This window comes from Phyllostomus hastatus, unplaced genomic scaffold (assembly GCF_019186645.2).
Source record: "Phyllostomus hastatus isolate PE091 unplaced genomic scaffold, TTU_PhHast_1.1 phas_scaffold_1674, whole genome shotgun sequence".
In the NCBI taxonomy this organism is placed as follows: Eukaryota; Metazoa; Chordata; class Mammalia; order Chiroptera; family Phyllostomidae; genus Phyllostomus; species Phyllostomus hastatus.
Window position 1 is genome coordinate 11,730,078 of NW_025334011.1, and position 18,998 is coordinate 11,749,075.

General features: G+C 44.1%; 1 protein-coding gene across 19 annotated transcripts in view; it reads right to left on the reverse strand.

The window, feature by feature from the left end:
- SVIL (supervillin) overlaps positions 1-18,998 on the reverse strand; it is a 213,380-nt gene that overhangs the window by 119,126 nt on the left and 75,256 nt on the right. Inside the window, exon 1 of one of the 19 annotated variants that reach the window (XM_045858139.1) lies at positions 16,237-16,390. The exons of the other annotated variants lie outside the window; for them this stretch is intronic. The gene's annotated coding sequence lies outside the window, so the exon portion shown is untranslated. Of the gene's footprint in view, positions 1-16,236; positions 16,391-18,998 lie in introns of those variants that run through there. 19 annotated transcript variants of the gene reach the window in all.

Sequence of the window (18,998 nt, forward strand, 5' to 3'; positions counted from 1 at the left end):
ACAGATTTACCAAAGCCCGGAGCTGGAGCCAAAAGTGATTTTAAAGATCACAACGTGCTAGTCTTTATCCGTGAAAAGAATGCTTAGTTCTAAATGTTTGGCGGGGGGGTGCTGTGTTCTCACGCATCTCTCTGAAAGAGGAAATGTGTTTAGGCCAGCAGAGCTGTGCACAGTCTTTCACCCTAGCTCCCAGCCACTTCTGGGTCCAATTTTGGGAGGGGGTTAAGCTCGCTTCAGAATGGAACCCGGGGCTTTGAGCCCCGATGCAGGGGCAGGTGACTAGTGACAAACCACAGATGATACTTAATGCAAAGGCAGCCCAGACACTAAGGGTCTGGCCTCTGGAGACAGACAGGAGCCTGGTGTTTTCTAGCTGTGTGGCTGTCAGGCCAGCTATCCCCCTAGTGATGGAGCTCACGGGGCTGTTCTACAGATCGAGGACACTCTCGTCTGGAACGGTTCAGTACAGGCGTCTACAGACACCATCGCCAGGTGGCATATTCTATTGCTCCCCGCCAACCTTCCTCTTTCTTCTCCCTCTCTGTCCACCTCTCCAGCTCCCACCCCACAGCCCCTTTCTGACCCACCCCCTGCGTGTTCGGCACTCGCTCGGACCCTTACTCAGTTTGCTTCACCATTCCAAGAGTTTCCCTTTTCACCACTTCACAGCCTTCTGGCGTCGTGGTACATTCCACTCAGCCTGGATCTGGGGCAGGGTTTGGTATCTGTGTGATGGATTTGGTTGTGTTCTTTTAAACCATGAGGTTATATTTCAGTCTTTTTGCTTTTAGCAAGTTATGGAGCTATTAGCAATCTGAACCACCCACAGAAGAAATGCTGTCCCTGCCAACACAGTCTTGATTGTTTGCAGTAACTTACAAACAAGGACAGGTGAGCTGTCCCAGGAAGGGCTCCTGACCCCGTGCAGGATCCCACGCCCGCCACGGGCTTGCCTGCCTCCACCTCCATCCCCGCTCCACCCGCGCAGTCAGGCTACGCTCTTCCATGAAGGGCCACGGCAGGTCAGTGCTCCTCACCAGAACGGTTTTTAGAAAAAAACAATCGTTTCCACTTATGAATAAAATACTCATAAGTGCTGGTGGGATCATGCCTTCTAGGTAAAAACAAGTAAATCATGTGAATTTTACTCTGTAGTTTAAATGGAGCATAAAATGTTCAAGAATGCATTGTCAACTCTGAAAGACGATTAAATCAATTTTTTTTATAAAAAGCGGGAAGAGATAACAAAATTACTTCAAATCTTTTCATTTGCATTAAGATGACTCTGAAGGCCTGACTGCTGGACGCCCAGGGGACTGGGAGCTCAGTGCACGCCGAGCGGCCGCTGCGGACGCCAAGGCGCTCAGTCCTGCGAGGGAGACCTGTGAGACGCCCACACACCCTGCCCTTGTCTCTCCAGTGACCCCGGCCGAGAGAGCAAATAATGTTTCTAACCCTTTACTCCTTATAAAGAAGAAAATGGGGGGAGGGTGGGAAAAGGAGAGATGTTAGTAATTTTGTTTCCCGAATGACTAAAAATTGTAATCTTTATCTTTCAAAGAAGGAGTTCCATCTCCGGCGCGCAGTGTGAAGTAAATGAAAGACGCTGATGTGCAGCTTTTAAACCAAAGATGAAAAAGCATTCAGCTGCCAACCGCGTGGAACCTCAGACTCAGTAAAACAGCCCTGGCTGGCTCCAGGCTAAAAATCTCCTAAGAATCATGATATAAGTTATGGTCAGACAGTTCACCTAATGTCTTCACCTGCAGGTCTGAAACCTACTTGGTCTTCCTAGTTAATGGAGCAGCTGGCTGGGCGGGAAGGTGGCGAAATGACAGAGGAGGGAACGGAGGGAGCTTCGCTCGCAGAACTTCATGAAAGTCGCCACCCAGGGCTGGTCAGACGGCATTCCCAACAAAACATATATTGAAAAGCACATTTAATGGGCACCTGAGGCTCATGTTTTGAAATGACCTAACTGTTATTTTTGGATTTTCACTTAATTCATATAAAATTCTACTGCTCATAGATGTAATACATAAAGTCAGAACTGGTCTGCAAAGGTGACTCTGTGGCCTGGGCCTACAGAACAGTCTTTCAAAATGCAGCGTATGGTTGTAATTTCTTGCTTCGTGGGATTTGAAGGAAGCTGAAGAGTGAGAGAAGGTTCCCAGTAACATAACCCAGTCTTCTCCCTCACTCCTTCGTCATCAGTTATTCGTTTCTAGTTTGTCCTTACAGAATTTCTTTAGTCAAGCAAATACAAATGAATTCTTATTCTCCTTTTTATATACAAATGTAAAGTCTACTCAGCGGAGTCCTTTGAGGATCTGTCCCAACGGCAAGCAAACCCTTACCCTGCACCAGCTGCAGGGTGCTCCTGAATTTACTGCACCAGCCCCTCCTGATGGGCATCACAGTCTCTCATCTTCCACTGATTCACACAAAGCTGCAGAGGGTGCCCTTCAATGGAAGCGATTCTGGTGGAAATTGGCAACCGCTCCTCACAGACGTGGTCAGCAATGGTTCTCGTCCCCCACTCTCGGCAGTCAGAGTGGACGGGACTCGCCGCTCTGGGGTCTGCCCGTCACAGCCCTTGTTCATTTCTCTTACTTTTAATGACGCTGGGCATCTTCGCACGTTTTAGAACCTCCCTTTCCTCTTCTGTGCCTTGTTGGTTTAGAGGTTCTGCCAACCTACAGTGTGGGTTTCTTTTTAGGGTTTCTAAAAGTTTACGTATCGATTTTGAGCCAGGTATCTGTGATATGAGCCATGAATGGGTTTCCCAGTTTTTCCTTTGTCCTTGCTGGTTCCCCGCACTGTGAGAGTGTTGCTGTTTTTTAAATATAGTTGACTTTTATCAATCTTTTTTCTCACAGTTTCTGCATTGTAAAGCACCTGGAAAGTTCTGCCAAAGCCAGAGCTACAAAGAAATTCTGTGTTTTATTCTGGTATTTATTCATTTTATGTTTTGAAAAAGCTGAAACTTACACAAACTAGAGATAATGCAAAAACAAACTCCCTGCATCCACCACTGTATCCAACGGGTTTGATCGACGTTGCTTCTTCTACCTCTCCTCTGTCTACAAAATTATTTTAAAGCAAGCCCAAGGTATCGATCGAGTCGTCTTACCCTTACATACTTCATATGCATTTAAAGTTTTCTTGTATAACCATTGTGCTTTTCTCATATGTAACAAAATTAACAAACTATTTGGTATCATCTAATACTTGGTCTCATTCAGTTTGTTCCAGTTGCCTCAAAACTCCCTTTATACAGTTGGTTTCTTCAAATCAGGATGTGTCTGTGTTTCACTGTTTTAAAATACTTAACCATTTGAACATTTGATCTCCTAGAAATTTATCCTTGGTGTACAGTAGTTCAATTTATTTATTGTCCCACAGGGATATCCAGTTGTCTTAATATTTAGTTAGTTGTCCACTTCCCCCCATTTCTTTTACTTGTTCCAACATACACCTGGACTATTTCTTTTTCCTAATCTATTCCACTATTCTGTTTATTCACATGCCAATACTGACCTTTTAATTACTAAGGCTTTACAATGTATCTCACAAGTGATAGATCTTTATCTATGTGAACTTTAGAAACCACTTGCTTACTTTTTTGTTGTTTTTCTAACAGTTGGTATTTAATTGGGAATGTGTTCAATTTAATAAATTAAGTTAGGAAGAATTGACAATTTTATGGTCTTGCTATTCTAGGATATGATGCATGCCTTTCCACTTTTTAAAATTCTTTTGTATTCTTTAGGCACAGGAAAAAAAACCCAGTATTTTCCCATTTTCTACAAACAGATTTCATTTATTTCACGTTTAGTAATTCCTTGGGGTTTAATGTTTTGTTGCTTTAATAAATGTGGCATTTTCTTCCTCTGAAGTCTTTGAATGGTTGTAGTTTGGAGGCATGGCTTTGGACAATGTCAAGGTTCTCGTTCTCTGCTTCCAGATGCTCAGAGGCCCAGGTGAGCCTGGGCCAGGATGACCAGACCACACCTCTGAGACAGAGCTGAGGGCAGGTCAAATCAGGCCAAAGCCTTGCAGTCCTTACTAGTGCCCCAGTCATGTGCAGGGCTGAAGGCACTGGGAATCTGGAGTGATCAGAGAGCAGGAAAAGGCAAACTCTGGGAGCTGGAAGATTCCTTGTCTTCTGTCGAGCTTTCGAAGAAGCTAAACTTCCTCTAACACAGAACAAATAATCTGCTCTGTAATGAGTTTACTGCACAACAGGCCTCTGCCGGATGGCGCTCTCAGATTTCTAAGGAAAGTGACAAAGGCCCTCGGTAGCCACTGCCCAGCCCTGGGTCTGCAGTCAGGTGAGCATTAGATTCTCTACCTCCCACCTGCCCACCTGCGGGCTCTGTATCCCACAGCCTCACTCATCAGGTGTTCTTGCTCCTGGCAGACTTCCAGCCTGGGCAGGATTAGCTTCTCCACAGTAAGAGGGATGTCAAGGTAGCCTAGGCAGGGGCTGGCCATTACCTGTCCACAAAACCCTTCTCTCAAGGAGGACACCGGGCTCTGCCTGAGCTCCTGCTGGCCCTGCCCAGCCTCCATCGGGTGGACTCCTGAGGACTGAGCAAGCTCATCACTGTGAAGTTGGCACAGCCTGGCCCTCATCTCAGGTATGTCCTGTGGCTCCACGGGGTCTGAGGGATCAGTCCCACTAGTGTCTCTTCCAATCAAGCCCTCACCCCTCTGGTCCCTCCCTTTCTCCTCCTGCTGCCTTCATCACAGTTTGAGACCTGCAGGATGACAGCAGCTTCCTAACTGCCTCCTCAGCACTTCCTCCTCCATGTGGCTGTGAGCATGGTTTCCTGTGGCCAATAAACACACACCATTTATCTTGTCATTCAAGACTCTCCAGTGCCCAAATGGTGTGCTTTCATTATACCTTCATCTGCACTTCCCTTCCCATCTTTCCACTTATCTAAATCCTACCTGTCCTTTACATCCATGAAGTCTCCCTGGACTCAACTCCCACACCTCATCACAGGCTCTCCCTCCTCGGGAGCATTCGTGTGTGCTCACCAGGAGCGTCTGAGCTGCTCGAGGAGCCTCTGCAGTGCTTGAAGCACTGCCTGCTCAGAACAGCTTCCAAGCTGCCCTCGTGCACGCAGGAACCAGCCACCTCCCATTCACCAGCACATCAGATCTCTCTGCTTATTCTGCTCTTTTAGGATGTAACATTGTGCTTTCTTCTTGCCTTTTTGGAACATAAGTAACACTTACATAACACTAAGTGCCGAGAAGAATGCTGCCTTCTCTTTCCTCAGTCCAGTGACAGCACCTGTGACGATCTCTGCAATCCGACAGGTTCCAGTGCCTCACTTAAGTCCCTCTTACTGTACTTCTCGGTTTACTTTTGCTCAGTGAAATGGAAGATTCTTTACTATCTTCAGTGCACAGCTTCTTCACGTTTTTTGATGTCCCAAAGCACTCAAAAGCTCCTGTTTTTAAAGCTCTTATCCGTTCTAAACGCAAGTGCCGGGCACAGGTGCAGTGAGCAGAGCTCCATGTCATTTCAGACAGGAACCGCCCGGGAGAGCCGCCAGGAACTGTCGACGAGCTACTCATCCCCAACTGCTCCCAAGCCAGGACAGGATGTGTTAAGTGGCTCCTTTTAGCTCTGGAAGGCATGTCCCCATGACATATGATGGATGGTTCAAATGCCACCCTTTATTGAAAATAAAAGTTACATGACATTTATGACATCCTGGGATATTCTGGATAGGAATGGGGAGCAAACTAATGTCACAGGTAGAGAAGTCCTTGAATTCAAGTGCTTTGGAGAGGCAGGGTTGACTACGGCTAGCTGTGGTTAGGACTGTATAAATGTAACTACTTCTTAACAGGTAAGTGAGAGCTCAGTGCTGCCACCAGGTAGAAACAAGGTGCTGGGCTGGATAAAACAAGGTGGAGGGCCGGATTCGGCCTATGGGCTTTGTGTTTGCCACCTGTGGCCTAGAGGTTCAAAGTTAAGGTGGATATCGTAAGAAAAAAGGGCCATGCCAGCAACAAGGATGAGAACCTATCATTCCATGCATGTTAGGCTCTAGGAGACAGCCAATAGCCTAGCAGGGAGTGGAAGGGGTGTGGAACGGCATGAAATCTATCAGCAAAATATTGGCTCGTTTTTCTCTAGAAATATTCCACCCTCCCTAGGCAACAGCCCAGATGTTGGCAAGACTTGCCTCCTCAGCTATCTCAGAAAATATCAATTCTCAGCCCTTCCTCCCATTACAAGTAAGAAGAGAATATGCTTGGACCTTAGGAGCCAAGAGTGTGCCAGCACAATGGTGAGGTCATCTGAGCAAAGGTCCCAGGGAGCCCAGGGACTCAAGGACAGTAACACCACAGATTCTCAATGACCAACAGAAATATAATCCCCTTGTTCTCGTATTCTCAGGGAAACCTTTAGGGGAGTGTTTTGCTGCACTTTTACTCCTCTTCTTGTTTCTCCTGTCTCGGCAATGACATCAGGTAGTAGGATGACTAGCATCCTTCACATCAGACATGAAGGCATTGACAGGACTGGCAGGCTAGGCTGGTGTGTAGTTGGGTCACTTGCAAACTGATGCACGGTTTGTTCCCCTACTTATGAGATCAGGTTGGGATCAGCACTGTCCTCCCATGCGCTCTGCTGTTGCACGGCATGGTTGGTTCAAAAAATAATCTGTGTTTCAAAGAAGCTGCTCTGAGCTTTGGATCCAGTAAAATTAAGAAGAGGAACTCAGAGAGTTCTCTTGGATTTTAAATATGATTTTTTCTAAAAGATGTTACCCAGTTAAAAAAATTTTTTTTCAAAATATCCTTTGACCCTTAGTAAGTATAATTTTTCCAGTCACATATGTCCTAATTGTACAGCTTATTAGAATGATATTCTCAAAGTCCCACTGCTGGTGAGTCCATGTATATGATGGTGGCTGGATGACTCTGGACCAAGGCGCTGGAGAGGGAGGGGCCAGAAGGACCCCGTGGCAGCACCCACCATGCTGTGCACCAGAGTCTCTTGAAGAAGGGTTATCAGCCCTACCTTCTGGGGCCAGGTCCAGCAAACTATTTATTTCAAGACCTTTATCAGGTAATTTTAATGACCATTCCATTTTAGAGAACAATCACCTTGAGGAACTATCATCTATTTCAAACCAATGACAACCAATGAGTCTAGTTGAAATATTTTATTTCAGTCAACCCAGACTTTCATCTGGATGAATAATATTAAGATATTCATCTACGATTTGACATCTGAACCCAAAGAATATTCTCTTCTTTTATGTTTTTTTAAACAAACCCACCTAAGGGCACTAAACTCCAGATAGTCACCTTACACGTGAGATCCAAAACCCCACCGTGCCCCACATATGTAGGAAAGCGTTCCTTCCCCCTGGCGGGATGTGGAAGGGTTCCGGCCAATGCTGCCTCAGCGTGAGCCCCGCGGCAGGATGCCGGCAGAACAGGACGCGCTGAGATGCACCTCCACAAGCCAATGGCCTTGGAACGGCCACTCAGACGTCCGGAGTGGTCATTTTCTATTATTGTTACCAAAATAATACATTTCAAATCAATTTAAAAAATTAAAGGATATTAAATCATTTCCCTGGCTTTCTTAAATCATTTCCCTAGCTTTCAAGAAAAAAAACACACAGGCTCAAGTCATCAGTTTTTAACACCAAAGTTAGAAGAAACATTGCAACAAACATTTAGTTAAGAAAATCATTACAACTTAAAGCTAAAATTAAAACCTACAAATCCTTGCCCTAAGAAGGAATAACAATGAGTCTCTCAGTAAACAAGGCCATGTGGCAAGTGATGCCCTAGGGGTTTTACACGGATCGACCCATTTAACCCTCTGAACACGCTGAGGGGCCATGTGCTATAAGCATTCCCATTTCACAGATGGGCACTAAGGCAGAGGCTGTGTTACCCGTCCACGCTAATATACGCTGCAGCTAAGAGTTGGAATCTGAACCCACTCAATCTGGTTCCAGGGGCCACAGAGCCTGCAGTCAGAGATCAGGTTTCAACTTTCAGATAAGTGAGTTACCTTAGCAAACCTTGTAAGGTACAAGACAGCATCTATGTAAGAAAATACCAGTTTTTAAATTCCTGTTATTAAAAACTATCATATCACCATGACTTCATTTCACTTGCTTTAGAATTAATTAAAGAATTATCTAGACATTTGCCACCTTGTTTTCACACTTTTAAAATTATCCTAATTTTCTCAGTTATATTAAAAAAGTCAGTGGTGTATTACTTAGCATATTTTCCCCATCAATACACTGGGTGGATTCAAAACAGCACTTGATTAAGTGACAAATTTGATTTCAACTTCATTAGCAGTACCTTCTGTGTTTAATTACTCATTTTGTTTAAAGCTCAGACTGGTTACTCCTCACTTGACACCTGCACTATGAAAATGGAACTGTTTAAAACAAAACAATTACCTTCCTTCTGGAGAAGGTTTGAGTGAATCAAAAGTGTTACAAAGCAGATTTTCACCAGGGAACTTAGCAGATGAGGGCATCTAACAGGCTTTGGCTCCCACATTCTGAGCTCATCCGTGTGTGTGTGTGTGTGTGTGTGTGTGTGTGCACATGCGCATTCCATTCATTAACTTTTAACTGCACGGCTGTTTACTGAATCCCTGCTGTGTACCCACAACTTGGCAGTAATGGTTAGAAGTGCTCACTATCAGGTATACCAGTATCAAAGACAGGTATAAAAACATTTTCCAAATACTGTTTAGATATGCCTAAAATATCTGCCCTTTGGAAATACCCAATTTTCAGAATAATGAGGAGTTCGCCAGGCTTCACACTTCCCCACTGGCTTCCTCACACTCACTGCAGCGAGGTTCCGCTGACACTGGTGCTTTTCCTACACAATCTGCATTAACATCACATCGAGGTTCTTTCAACACACAGCTAGGTGGCTTAATGATCACTTACTTTTGGAGTAAATTGCATTTCTACCTTTAAGACAAATACATGTAAACATATTTTATAACTTTGGAGTTCAAGCAATTATGATATATATGAGCAAGCTGTTCCAAAATCAAACAAAATCTATAATAAATTGGTATACAAGACAGATCTCGTATATAACCTCACATAGAAAACTTGTTATTTTGACATTAGAATTTACTGTTCTGCTCTGATTTCTTAAGTAAAGTGTAGGACAGGTCATGTATTTCTCTTAAGAGCAATAAATCTTATTTTCAATTTCAGATAATGTACTAGTCAATTTTTTTTGCCCAAACGTGGAACGGCAGAGTACAGAGTGCAGCCAGAGTGCAGCCAAGCACTGCTATTCTTCTGCCTGGGCCAGGTCCACAGGGGCCGGGGTGCTGGTTAGCTCTAGAATATTCTCTCAGGTGCCAAGGTCCCACACAGGGATGTGTGTGTGTGTGAGCGCCCATGTGTGCATGTTCTCCTTGCTACTGTTGGGCTATTCAAATCTAAGTCAACTAGAGACCAAGCAAATTCACAAGGAGAAACTCTGTCCACTCAACTAAAAAATTCCTGTGAAGTATGTGAAAGCAGACACTTTTTAGAAAGTCCTCAGAGAGCTTCTCCTAGGCGGCAGTGACTAGAGGCTTCTGTGTGCCCCCAGGGTGTACTTGTTCAGGTGGTTCTGTGCTCAGTCAAGATTAGACTTTTCCCCCATCAGTTTCTGTGTGGCTCTCCGTGGGACAGGGAGGGGGTGGGGACCTGTCTACACAGGCTAACAGCAAATGAGGGTATTTGATTTAGAAGACTGACGCCTGCTTGAGTATTCCACAATCTAGCAAAGATCCACCTAGCATCTTTAAGTTGTCAAGCCCTAAAATACAACCCACATCTTGGACCACATAAAACTGCCCTAGTCGCCTCTGATCCCACGATAAAATGACTGTGGGGAAGCATCCATAGAGACCGCTTGCAGGGTGCTCACGGACACCAGAGGGGAGAGGCGTGTCCTCATGGGAGACAGTTAACCCAGCCTCCTTCAAGATGGGAGAATGTTTAGTAAATTTGATTTTACAGAAAGCTCTATGATAAGCCAAAAACCCAACAGCTGCACACAGTTCAAATTAAGAATCAAGACCTCAACACACAATTCTGAGTGAGGGGGGATTTCTGGATAGTTTGTCAAATTCAAGTTTTCCTTTCTGTCCATCTGGCCATGGAAAGGGAAACACGGTCTCTTCTGACTGAACTCGGCAGTTTGCAGCTCCCCGACGACAAGAGCCTGCTGTAAAAGAGGCAGGGCCTCGGGCGCAGGCAGAATTTTCTGGATTAGTAGCCACACAAACCAAAAGTCAAAGCAGGGTCAGGCCCACGCCTTCCTCAGCTCTGCGTCTCACACGGATCCCACTGCCTGCGCAGCCTGGGCCCTCGCCACTGACAAGCCCAAGTGCCTTGGTTCTAGACACTTGGGCTTGAACCCAAGTGCCACGTGTCACTATGCAGACCCAGTGGTCTAGGCAGACCCCAGAGGATCGCTGGGTCTTTTCCTAGTCAATAGTCTCTGACCTAAACCCTCTGCTGCCCCTGCCATTCCAGGTTGTAGCTGTGGCCTTTCAGCAGACACCCAAATGCAGCCCGTTGGTGTAGTGACCAAGGGCCTGAAGGCTCCATAAGCAAATGCGGGTGGAGAGAGGAGATTTGTGCTGAAAGTGACAACTCAAGATCCAGGTGGCTTTGCTATCAGCTAAGGAGTCCAGAATGACAATGATCACATCCTCCAAAAAATGATGACTGGAGGATGAGCAATGGCTACCACCTAAGGCTCTAGGATCTGAACAGAAACTCTGAAATTAATGATCCTCTGTGAGTTCCTCAAAGGACTGACAGAAGAAAGAACACACAAAGACATTTTTCCCAGCCCTCCATGTCTAAGTTCTTCTTTGTGTTTCATTGGCTTCATAATATATACGAGGAGATCTTAAATACCAGATGAAAAATGTTTTCAAATGAATGGTGGGTCACAGTCGATGCCTGTGTGAGAAAAATGAGGGACTCTGGGTAATTTGTTGGGCTGTCCAACTTTAATGACTCTCCTGCCAAAATGATTTTGGTCAGTGAAAACTCAAACTAACCAGACTTCTGACAAATGTTTACAGTCAGGGTTAAGAGTGTTTACTCTCCAGCAGTTAGCTCTTAAAACAAATCAGCTTCGACTGAAGATGAACTGAATGCAGCCCAAGCTGGTGTTCCACGCTGCTGGGAGGAGCGACTCTCACAGCCCACCAGCTCACAGGCACCAGTGGTGTGTAGGTGACGGGTTCGCCACTTTGTGGCAGCACCTATTTTTAAAGGGCAGCATGCACACATACAATATGATATGGTTTCCCTCGGAAAGTCAAAACTGCCAAAACATTACAACATTTCTAATTTTAAAGTTGAGTTAGCAGACACCAAAGCAGAGGCTGAGGCTCAATTTTAATTTTTGCTCTACTAAAATTAAACTAGAATGTCATGTACTCACTTCTGCTTATTACTACTGGCAAAGTACATTTTTAAAAATGTAAGATTTTTTTGGTTGTTATTCATATCTATTGACATATACATGTATGACACATACATAAACATAGATAACAGTGAAGGAAAGATTACCAGTTCACACTAATGAGAAATGAGGGTCTCTTTCCACAACATATAATAATGCCTAAAAATCCAATTCAGTTTCAGAATATAATAATTTTTAGAAGATCATTTATAGTATTAACAGTATTACAAAAGCTATCAGAACTATGTAAAGGGAGTTTTTATGCCCATATAAATGTATTATATATACTATGTTTTAAAAATTATCATTACACACAGTAAAATCAACAAAACTTACAGATATCCATGGCTATGCTGCTGATACCTTGACGTATCAGTTGGAGATGAAAGAGGGGACACAACAAGAGAAAATATAAGAAAAGAGAAGTAAAATAGAAAGTAAGAAAATGATAACAGAACAAAGAGAGGAAGGAAGGAAGGAAGGAAGGAAAGAAAGAAAGAAAGGAGGGAGGGAGGAAGGAGGAAGGAGGGAGGAGGGAGGAAGAGGGGAGAAGAGGGGAGCTGGAAAGCAGAGGCAGAGGAGAAGGTTGACTCTCCTTATATTGCCCCTAAATATTCACCCACCCTTCGGACAAACCAAAGAAGGTCAGGCGGTGACTCGGATAGTCAACTGTGTTGGTTATTTTCAAAACACTCATTCAGTTCAACAGCTGAACCTAACTGTTTGTGACATATAGTCACCTAATTCAATTAAACAGGTTGATTCATCCAGACTTGATGCAAGGGTTAAACAGGGGAAGTGAGGAAACAGCCTTGCCTCTTTATTCCATGTATTTAGTAGTGGCTTACTACATTCTTTTGAGAAACAGGTAAGTCTCCTTGCAGTTGTGGGGTGGAAAATCAGCCCAGTGATGTGTTGGTTTCCATGAAGAGAAACACAGTGGAGACTAGCTGGCCTCCAGAGTTATTCTCCACGTTAGGACACTGCTTTTCCTGAGCAGCTCAGAGTAGCCAAGGTCTGCGGGTGGGTGAAAGGACGGCTTACTCCTGGGGGCAAGTTTCCCAGTGAAGGCAGCAAGTTCCCTGGGGCTCGCAGGCTGAATGGGATGGCAGGAGGGCATTCCCGACTGAGGAGAGCTGATGCGAATGCAGAGTCAGGGAGACCCATGGCAGCCGGGGATGGGGCCGATGTCAGGGTTGGAGCCCAGGGTACAAGGGATGCATGACTGTCTCAAAAGAAATTCATCAGCTTTCTAAAGGACATCACACCAGCCAGCTGGGCTGTGGACCCATGGACAGGGTGAGGGCCACAATCTTGGACATGAACTGTCCCCTTCTTGACCCTTATACATCCTCCAGCACTACATTTCCCATGCTGTCCAAGAGCTCCCATCTTCTGCTACTGGTTCATTTTAATAATCAGAGTTCTGGGGGAAAGCTAAACACACACACACACACACAAGTCAGAGCTTGAGAGCACATGGAACCTTAGAAATGGTGGGGATAAACAGTTGGGTTTTCGGATGGGAGGATAGGTGACTTGAGCAGGTTCGCAGGCGTCTCCGACCCTCCCATCACACTGCCCTGATCCGAGTTCCAGACTGTCAGAGGCTGATAGTCCACAGGCATTTGGGGAGAAACATGAAGTATCATTAGGAGCCACAGTAGGAAGTCAAAATGACTGGAATGAGTGAATAAATGACAAGGGTGGCTTGGTAAGAACAAGATTTCACACAAGCCACCATCATGGAGACACTTCCTAACGACACACATCACAGTCCTGTTCCCAAAGGACATCTTTAATTTGTATCCATAAGTGTAAAAAAGTTAAAAGCAAAAACAAGCAAAACATATTTAAACTAATTTGTCACAAAACCCCATGACCTTAAACCAAAACACAACTGAGGAAAGAACAATAAAGCTGCCAAAGCACATGCTGGCGACATGTGACACTACAAACCCCCAAACTGCTTCACGCTCCCAGCACTTCCCACCCACACCCGTCATCGAGCAAGTGCTGCCCTGACAGCGCCCTCAGGTCCCACGCCAGCGCTGTCAGTGGAGGTCCGACGACAGACCGAGGCTCTCTGGGTACAAAATTCAAACCGTGTAAATGAACACTTAGTGACACAAAGTTCAGAGCCACAAAGAACCTACAAAAGTGCATGGTGTGTGTGTGAGCACGTTTGTGCTGGCGGTGTGTATCTGTGGATTGTTGGTAGGGTTGAAGAAGCCACAGAAAAGATTCCTCTAAGCTTCAGTTTCTTTTGAAAAGGACATTATTTTATGTTTTTCCTGGCAATAAAGACTCACAAATCACGTGGACACATCAGCAGGTGATGCACCGTGGTCCTCCAACTCCTATCAGCAGATGCATAAGCGAACCCACTTCCTCTGGACCTGCACTGCCCAGCACATAGGTCTACTGCAGTCTGAACTGAATAAAATTAAGTCAAGTTAAAGTTTGATTCCTCAGTTGCGCTACTAGCTATTTTTTAAGTGCTCAGCACAGCCCGGTAGCTACCCTACAGAGCAGCACCAACCAGACGGTATTTTCATGAGCGCACACTGAACAGACCTGTGAGCGGTGTGGACTGTGCTTCCATGGGTGGATGGGCCATGAGAGAGCTGCGGCCTCACCTAGGTGATCTCATCTAGAGATGGCATCACCTAGAACCCCCTGGCACTGCTGAGACCCCCACTTCTACACAGATGATCACGCTGAGACTTCAGTCTCCAGGTATTTGTTCTTAACTTGTTGCGAGTCACAGCTCCTTGAAGGAACAGGCTGAAAACAATAGGTCTTCTCCTCCATTAAATGAGTTTCCAAAAAAAGGAACACTTTTCATATAGTTGTTGGGAGATATTCTAACCTTTTAAAGCCTGTTCATGAATCTGTTTAAAATTATCTGCTCAACAAAGTCATTTTTCTGGTAGCTCTCTGAAACACAATTTCACTGCCTAAACAATTTTGTCTTTACCCTGCCCTACGGTATCTACTTGCCAGTCATTTTTCTTTCTTTTTATAATTTGAGCTCATTAATTATAGAAAGCATCATTGGCTCTCACATTAGCCGGAGAGATGGTGTGCATAAAAATTATGCAGACCATACTCAGAGAACTCTCAGCTCACAAAACTCTCTCCATTAAAATACCAAGATAATTTGTTCTCTTCAACTCTTAGAGCATCCATTACCATCTAATTGCCACTTTTATCTGGTGCTACTGAATAAACTGTAATTTACTTTTAATCAAATAATTATCTTGTGAAGGACAAATGTTGGAATGTTTATAGCCCCGTGAACCAAGAATGCTCTTCACAACTTGTGCAAAATTAAATGTACAAACAGCACTAATACATAGTATAGGCAGGAAAATAGCTAACATACTAGCTTGCATAGAATGAGCTTCACCAGTGGTAGAGCAACCAGATAAATAATCTTCAAAAAGAAAGACACACAGAAAGTCAGTCATGGATTCCAGAGTTTCTGTTGTAAGACGGCTTCTCCCACCCTACTGGTGACACACAATGGTTCATCTGATACGACTAAACTTTCTAAACTCACCACAAAGTCTTCAGGTAAAACTACCTTTATTTTAAAAATTTTGCTAACTTTTATAATAACAGTTTCAAGAGAGAGAAAGTTTCACAAGGCAAAAGTCAAATTGATTAAATCATTCATTTCTGGGCAATCCTGGTTGAATGATACCAACGTCAACCTTTGACTTGGCAATGAATCAACACTTTATAGGACAGCACTTTACAACAGTGGAGAGAACGTGAATTTTAAAAAAGAGATGGGTAACTGACCTATACTTGCCTTGATTCAATCCATTTTTTCAAAAAAGCACATGAACTTTACCAGTATGAATTAGATGGGAGGAGAGAATTTTGGGGGGCATAAAATGCAAACAGTAGGCAGATACCAAACCTAAGAAGCACCTTCTTTGGGTTAGGAAGCATGGCAGGTATTTTAAATTCTTTCATTTAAGCACTTTAAAGGCAGAAGGTTGAAGATGAAGAGAATCATGCAGGGCACTTGGGTGTGACTCCATTAACACTTAAGTTCCATGAGGAAAGAGGTTTTGTTCTTCACAGTTCCTTCCCCAACACCCATGCCTGTCCCTGGCACATGGCAAGTGCTGGGAAAATAACTATTGATGAGGAACATGCCAGGCAGTAAGCTAACAAACGTACAGGGGGAAAAAGAAGGCTGCGCACAGCCTACTCCTGTTGTGAGCAGGACAATTTTATCTCAGGCATCAGGGGAAAAAAAGCAAAAGTCCAAACAAGATAAGAATAAGTCAGGTTTGAGAAAAGAGAATTTAAGTATTTAAATAAACACAAAAGAAATGAGAGCTTCATCTGAAGAGATGACAGAGACTTCCAAAAATAAAGGACTGAAGACTAAGAATGGTGATCACACCAACTGAGAAGAAAGCAATTGGCTGCACAGTTATTTCACGGAGTCCAGCAAGTATGGCAAGAAGATATTTGTAAAAGTATATGTCTTCTTGGTCAAGACATGTCTAACTTGTTTCTGCTCCCACCTCAACCACCACCTTCCAAATACAGGACCTCCTCCTTCCCAGGGAAGGTCAGAATATTTTCAAGCTCTGAAATCTTGTGATTACAGAGTTCAAGTAAGTAGAAGGGACCTTAGAAATCCTTCAGTCCAACACTCATTTGAATACATGAAACTCAGAGAGGTTAAGAACTTACCCAAGGTCACCGAGCTGGTTATTAATAAAATCAGGGTCAACTCCACGTACTCTGCGCCATTGCCCCAAACACTCTTCAGGGTTAAACACCTTCGATGTCCAAATTCCTTCTCCGTGAAGAGCGGGGAAAACCCTTCCTGGAAGCTCTGGGAGGGAGGAGGCTGGGAAGAGCACAAAGCTTGTTTGCTGTCCTGGCGTGCACATCACTCTCCTCCCATGTGTTCCCCATTCCACTGCCCTGCCACAACCCTCTTCTGAAATATTCAAGAACTGTTAGCTGCCTGAAAGCTCCGTGAAGCCTCCAGAGAGAAGAACTGATACAAATCCAAATAAATAAATTCCATCTCAAATGGGAGGATTCTGTGCTGGGGAACTATGCACCGCATGAAGCTTACTCATCCTAGTTGACTGCATCATGATGTTTGTCTACCCACGGAATTTTGAAACATTCAGCACTTTCAATCAAAACTGTATGGAATGACAAAGTGAAGCGATCACGTGTGTGTGGCTGAGATGAACATCTGGTGGAAATGAGGACTGGGAGCATAATTTGGAGAGCTGTATACCTTCACAGGCCCATGTTTTTTTCTCTAACCTGGCTCGAACCTGGAGAGTCATTGGCTGCATTACGTACCCAAAGCAATACATGCAAAGAAAAAAAAAGTAATAGACACTAAAATGTAATTTGTCCTTGGGTTTCATAACAGCAAGTGTTGAAGGAATGAACTCATTGCAAAAGACATAAATGTAGATGAATTTTGTGGCCATCCTAGTACATGGTAAATTTAAATTTTTTTCCTAAGAATATCTGCATATAAAAACAGTACTAAAAACTTTCAAAGGTTATTTTACCTTTCATAACTTACCTACTTCTTAATTTAATGTATTTTCACTACTGAAAATCAACTGCTTTCCTAACTGAGGTTTTGGCTAGGGTGGCTTGTCTCTTCTTATTGTGTATAACATGTATATTTCAAAATTTTGGTTTAGATGGGAAAATTAGATATAATATTTTCAGAAAGTTTGAAAAGACCAGGGCCTAAAATATTTAAAGTATTTAAAATTTTAAAAATTTAAAAGTATTAATATAATTTTCCTGTTTAATGACAGCTTATGTCTGAGCCTACATTATTTGCCAACTTTCCATACTCGGGAGGTAATTGAAAATCCAGAAAGAAACAAGAGACCTCTGATTAATCAAAACAGTCTACAAATTATAGGTACATTACTTATAAAAGCCCTTTAGGTCTTTGCTTAGAAACTAATTGCTCTTTTTAATACATAATTCTTCCATCAATACTAGTTACATAGCATACAAACCCTAACACAGCTAATTAGAAGTGAACAACTTCTAATTAAAAATGAAAATAAGCTATAAAGCCCAAATGAATACAGTCCATCTGAAATGGAGAAGACATATAATTCAAGTATAAAGAGCAGCACGAGAATTTTTATATTAACATAGACCCCAAGGAGAGAGAGCCGAGCAAGTGAAGAGACATGGTCTGGAAAGGAGAGGCGACAGGATTGCTCTGCAGTCTGGGGACACTCAGTGCAGAGGACAGAACCCCACAGCTGCCAACACCTGAGAGGATTCTTACAGAGAGGTGCTCGGAGGTAAACCTCAGGGAGGTCAGGGCAATTGGGAGGTCTTAGAGAACAGTGCCCACTGAGTTGTGGGTGCTGACGAGTGAATGGGCAGTGATAGAGATAGGTGATACTGTGAGGTCAAGGAGAGCTTTATTTAGGATGTAGGAAACTTGAGCATGTTTTCAACACGAGGAAGAAGAGCCAGGAGAAAGGCAGAAATTGGAAAGTGAGAGAAAGGGAGGACGACTGTGTAGGCAGGGCAGGGAAGGATGGCATGAAAGCACAGAGGGACAGATCAGCCTTGGGAGAACACCTCTACCCCTGAGACACCGTCTTCAAACCCCCATCTGACCTGGCTCCTCCCGACTTGCTGGTTCCACACATAGAACAGCGCTACCCGAAGTCGGGCCTCGGACGGCAGGCATCAGTATCACCCGGGGGTTTGGATGCTGATTTACGGCCCTACCCAGATCTACTGACTCAGAATCTGCACTTTAGTAAGATTGCATGTGATGCCTTGAAAGTGTGAGCAGCACTGGTTTAAAGCAGTGGTTATAAATGTGGGCAGTGAGGCCAGACATATCTGGGTTCAAACCCAGCTCTACTGTGACCCCATGGCATGTGCCTTTTGGAAGGCTTCTCTAAGCTTCAGTTTTGTCCCCTGTGGAATGGGAATAATGCTAGTACTATTTCTCAGGGGCCCGTGTAAAAATCAAAGAAGACAATGTAGGTACAGGGCATGGCATTAAGCTTGGCATTCAGTAATGATGGATGGCATGTTATTATTGTTCACCCCTTCCGGCCTACTGTATAACAGCTTCATCATGTCTATGTCTGAACCTGTGCAGGAACGGGTCCCCCAGGGACAGGGAACACACGTCATTGGTGTTCATTGCCAGGCATCGGACCCGGGGACCTGCGCATGGGTGGGCAGTACTGACGGGAAGTGCTCAACCCTCTGAAATGAATCCCACGCTGCAACATGAGCAAATCAACTACCCCAAAGCAAGTAGTTAAGCTCTTTCTCTGACTGACACAAAAGCCAATTAGAAATAGGTTATGGACTTGTCTGAGATTAAAGGATCAACTTTCGGAAGAGAACAATCAAGTTATGAGGCAAAAATACATTCCTCTTTCAAACCTCCCGTGACAGGGAGGACCACAAGCAAGTGA